Source organism: Lingula anatina, chromosome 8 (assembly GCF_051362555.1).
Source record: "Lingula anatina isolate TDL-2025a chromosome 8, LinAna3.0, whole genome shotgun sequence".
Lineage (NCBI taxonomy): Eukaryota > Metazoa > Brachiopoda > Lingulata > Lingulida > Lingulidae > Lingula > Lingula anatina.
The window spans coordinates 5,854,327-5,860,326 of NC_141774.1; positions in this window are offsets into that span (position 1 = coordinate 5,854,327).

Sequence of the window (6,000 nt, forward strand, 5' to 3'; positions counted from 1 at the left end):
CTTGTCTGCTATATTTTCAAAGCCTACTGTTCTGAAATCTCGTTTAGTATCACGCTAAGTTGCGAAGAATTGTCTCTTTATCGGTTCACCTGTGTTGCTCTTACCTTCTAAACCTGTGCATTCTAAAACCGGGGCCGCCGCTGTTCTCATCCAGGTAGGTCACATTTAAACGACCGTTCTGCAGATATCTAGACTCGTCGTGTGTAGACAGCAGGGTGACCACCAACTGCCACCAATTTCCATTTAACTTATAATAATAATTATAATAACAAATGTCTCAAATATCAGACATTTTAAACTCGGTTAATGGCTTCGTATTTAATAATTTTTAAGGTTTTGAATTAAGACGGAAAATATCCGATTTTAAAAGAAAGAAACAGGCATTTAAACTAAACTATGCAAAGACCTAACATGCATAACTCAGTATATCCTTTAATGGACGTACCTTACTCAAATCAAGATCCGCGATAGGATCAAGGTTGCACTGCTCAGGAAATGGCATAAGTCTGGCCTTTTCCCTTGACGACACCAAGATAACCACACTGCAAGCAACCGTTAGAAACAGTAACCTGTACATTTTGCTGCTATGAGATACACACGTATTCAAGCAGTAACAAGTAAATGAGCTTACAATAATTGATAACTGTGAGCTGCAATAAATAGTGCCTCGATAGCTTGCTTTCTTGGGTCCTACGGTTCTGTTAATGGACAGAACAATAGAGAAGCTGCCCTATTATATCTTAGGTACTTGTGCGCATAACTGAACCGGCTTTTTATAAATGTCTTTTTATACACAAATCGTATATTTCCGACCCTTGACAGGGATAACCAATTACATGCTTTCTTTTAATAAGCTTTGGATACTGAGCTAATAGAAATATTCCTTTCAACAGTTCCTCATCTGCCCATTGGATGTGACTCAGCCAATATCAACCTTCATTAACCCCGCCACCAACCGCTACAATTGGGCCAATGACACAATCCAATTCAATTAGCCCAGCTCCCAATTCCATCGTTTTGATCAAGAACAGAGCAAAGTGTAAGCCAGGAATCGTTGCGTTAAATCAAACAAACAGACTAAGATCACACAGTGCAAGATAATGAAACAATGACTTTTTTTTTTTTGATAATACGCTTGTCCTTACTAAGAAAAAAATTGTTAGGCGATTTCAGAGCAAATTACAGAATACAAAAATCACTCTCAGAAGAGGAGATATAACAGTTTTATATAGAGTCTAGACGCATCATTGTTTATCTGAAAATGAAATAAAAATACATATTGGAAATTGGATAATTGCAGTTGAAAGTTTGAAATGCAGGCACATTTACAGTTTACATTAACGTGTGTCTGACACGTTCGTGTGAAGGCTGCTTTTTTAATTGCATGATTTGTTTCCCCACAAAACATATTCGACAAAACATTTACCTGCAGCAATTAAGTTAGTCAAGGTTTGTGAAGCTTTAACAACGATAAAAAAGGTAGAGTCTACCTTTTTTTCTGTTGTAATGTTTTAATGTTCTCCATACATTATTTTAATAATTATTCAAAAATAATTTTAATAATTATTAGAAAATTATTTTATAATAGTACTATATGCACTGCGGGTGGGAGTGTTAAGAACACGCAAAACAGAATAATTATTTCAAACAGTATTTTACCACCAGTAAATGTTTATCCTGAAATATGTATTTATGAAGAGTGAAAAAATAGGTCACTATTGATTAATGCATTGTTCGTGTGCTGTAGGAAGATTAACATGTTTAGAATTCCCATTAGTATTAATTGTCTATGTAAGGGTTGAATTGAAACCACAAAGTTTTTAACTGTAAAATAAGACCTAATTCATGCTGTCAAAATCGACATTTGATAATTATAAACGTTCATTAGACTTAAGTTCCTATTCATCGCACTCCAATCACCGCGGTTTACATTATACGGCTGGCCATGTTTTGCTCTGATACAGACTGGGTGTTGATGCTCTCGCTTCCCTGGGGAGGATACAGCCCAGCTGAGGTATGAGACGCTGAAAGCTAGCAAAGGAACAATGTCTTTCAGTGGCAGACCAGGAACTTTTTCCCCTGCTTCAACCGCTAAGTGCTAAGTGCCAAAGCGGGGAGACAGCAGGTATTGTTTATGAAGGACTCCTTTGTTTCCAAACGGGGTCTAACCCACGTCCTCGCGCTGCAGAGGCAGACACTCTACCCGTCAGGTCCAGAGGAAAGCATGTAAAACAATGGTCCACGTGTTCTTGTTATATTAGCTTTGAAGGTCCCTCTTCTCCATTAATCAAGATATTAAGAGAGTACAATAATTACAACTAAAAATGGGAAATTCCTCACAATTTGTGCTTGCCATCAGACCACGTGACATCTTTAAATGGCTACCCGTTGTAATAATCTCTTAAGAAATTACAACAAAAAGCTTATTATAAAAGAACGAAAGACAACTTTGAATGCCATTGTTAAGTATGGGAGAATTGTCAATAAAATTGTTAATTAATAGAAGAATCCATTTTTGCCAGAATGAACAGTTGTAATCCCTTTAATTATGTCAAATCATTGTTAATTCTGACAATTCTGTTGAGTTATTTAAAAATTATTTTCCGAAAATGACATCTGTACAAATTATTCTGTTTATTTTCTATGTTTTAGGCACTCGAGGGTAAAAAAGGTCCATTTTATGACCAGAAAATCTCTCAATTGTCCGAGAAATTAAAGGGGCTTATAAGGGAAAATTTTCAGGTTAAAGGGATAATAACTCTTCGTATGAGATCTATATTTCACAATAAAAACATTGTGAACAACTCATAGAAATATAATATATTCTGTTTTACCACAAAAACGGTAGTTATAGCTATTATTCTGATATCTGAGCTTGTCTTTATATCATGTGACCTCCATTGATGGCTATACTCTGTTAAAATCTCTTAAGAGATTTGAACCAAAAACCAAACTTTTTAGAAAAAAACCAGGGACTAAATTTGAATGTAAAAATGGATTCATTAACCATTGGTAAGTATGGGAAAATTGTTGTTTACTCCAGGAAAATTCATTTTTTAGCCAAAACGAAGAGTTATTATCCCTTTAAGGGATTCAATATTTTCACAAGAATGCAGCAAATGCATCTACAGAAGGAACATGCAGCTCTGTACTGTGTGGAGTAATTTTGATGCGGTTCGATTTCAACCAACGTTCATAAAAGTAGCTCCTTCGTTAATCTAAATTGTCAAACAAAAAATTATTTCGATCTTCAGACATAAGTTTGAGTTCACTTCAAATTCCGTGTTTTGCTGGATTAGATACCAACGTCATCACTGATGTTGTGTGCAACGTATTATTTGCCTATAAATTACTATACAAGATGGTCGCCCAATGAAGACATATAAACCGTACAAAACCATAAAAGCTTTTTATACAGTGTAAAATGAATCATGTCACTTCGCAGTAAACATTTGAACTAAACATATATTGCAGTTATTAAATGATATTTATTCCCACGAATGGATTAAATGACATATTTTGGACAATCAGAAATTGTACAATTGGAAGAGAGAAAGAGAGAGAGAGCTAGAGTGTGTGTGTGTGTGAGGGGGGGGAGATTACAACATAATCGACCATGGTTATGTAATGGGTGAAATTTTACTTATTCGAGAATCTCGGACCAACTTGTAGCTGGGGGCATTCCACAAACTGAAAAAAAATCAAGTACCACAGTTTAAAATGAGAATATAAAAAAAAATGTATGGCATACTTGTCTTTTAACGACTGCAAAAATAGGTTAAGTTTTTCAAAATAAAAAATATTCATATAGAAATCTTGATTAAAATGCAATTGATTTTTTAACAAGAATAGTACTGGCAAATTGTGCCCATCACCAGGTTTTACGGCACCTAGTCACATTTAACACGATGTTATATTATATTCTAATTCGCTGACACTTCAACGTATATAATTTTTTAATTGTCTAATAACTCTCAATGACCATAGCCACTTCATCTGCAAACATAAAAATCATTTTATCTATTATTTGCAAGGAGTCAATGTACCACTGCCTGTGTACAAAATCACATGAAAGCCTTTGCTCCATCACCAGTCATTAGAGTAAGAGCTCCCGCGTAGCCCAATTCCAGTTCCAATTCTGGTACTGACTTCTTTATATAAATCTGATAATTTTACGACGCATAAGAAAACCAATATCTTCATAGAATTGACTTTATACAGATTTTTAAATAAAGAATAAAATGGAGAACCAGTGTCTGTACAGCAGCGCTGATCGACCTCGAATGATCGTTCCCCTTCTCACGTGATCTGCTCACTGTTTGAATACAGCGCCCCCTGCATTACTCCCAAATGACCTTCCTCTTAAGACACGTCATCGTTGACTCGTTAAACGACAATAAAGACATTTACTCTCAGTCACATACATGTACCCGGTATGACACAATATTTAGCGCATCAAGTCACAATTTCACTGATTGTGACTATTCCTACATACCTCCTGCATGTTCAAGTTCCACATACTTCTTTTCTCTCATACATGGGTCTGAGGAAATACGGTTTAACATTCTGGCAACGTCTCTGGGGTTGAAACACATGTACTGACTCCAGAGGTGGTATGTGCTCTCACCAAGCTCAGGAAAGTAATGGCGGCTCAAAATAAAGTGATAATCGGTTTCTATAATGTTACCATAGAACATAAAAGTCCCATCTGAAAGAAACAAAATATAACTAAAATTAGAGAGACATATTATCTCAAACATGTTTGTTGAGGTTATCAGAATAGACAATTATTGAGGAAGGAGAGAAATGTCAGCAAATGCAACTGCACACGTATCCCAATATATTCTTTAAAAAATTAAGTAAACTCTTCCCAAGGTGGACTTCGGAGACAGAACATGCTTAGGGGAGCGCCGCCAAAGCCAAATGTAAGCTAGAAAGGCATTCAAAAAACGGAGATCTCCACCCAAGTACCTCAATTGGAATGATAATTATTCTTGATTAACTAATTATAAAAAAAAACATCTTTAGCTCTTAATTAACTAATTGATAAACTGAATTAATTAATCAAAATTTTAAGTCTGGCAAACTATAACTCCTTGCCATTTCTACAATAGTACAGACTTGACATTTAATATGGATTTTTTTCCAAATCATTTTTCATCACTTTTTCCTATTTTGCTGACTGATAAATGGAAATAAGGATTAATATCGTGTTTTAATAACTTTAAATTATCTCTTTGATGTCATTGTGACATCAGTTCATTGATTGAATTCGAAATTGAAGCAAACAGAAATATTTTGCCTATTCTATGTTATAAGATATCCATTAAAAGAAATATTTTGTATCTTCATTTTTTCCAAATTCTGTAAAAGAGGTACACGCTCCACAAAGGACCCTCATGTCAGAATCTAGTCATAGTAACGGTCGCTGTTACGTCTGGCCTCTTCTGGCTGTTACCAGCGCTCTCAAGCGGCAAGGCATTTCTTGGGATAGGTTTTTAAGTTTAATCTGGAATAACATTCCAGGCATCGGTCAAAAATTGTTCAATTTGGTCCAGTTTTGTTGAAGGCATGTAGGCAGTTGATTCAGCAAATGGCCTACCCACATTTTGTCTGTACGGCTCAAATGTGGCGATTTTGATGAGCTGCTCATTCCCTTGGTTCTGTAAGTTATTAAAAGCATTCTGTGTAAACCGCAATCTCACCGTGCAACCTAAAATTGTTCCTAAGGTGCCCCCTATCAAATGATAGTTAAGTGGTTCCCAGATTATTCCTTTATATGATCTGGTTGAGGTTTTCGTCGATGACTACCATCGGTGTTTTGGCACCAAAGTGGTATCCACTCCAAATACAGACGCTGTTAATGACCTTAGTCACTTTAGACTCGGAAAATGCTTCGTTGTGGCCTCTTCTGAATGTCCGTAAACTCTGTTTTTACTACTTGGGCGGTACAGGTGAAATCTATCGTGAATAAAGAAAGCCACGCGGTTTCAGCGTTCT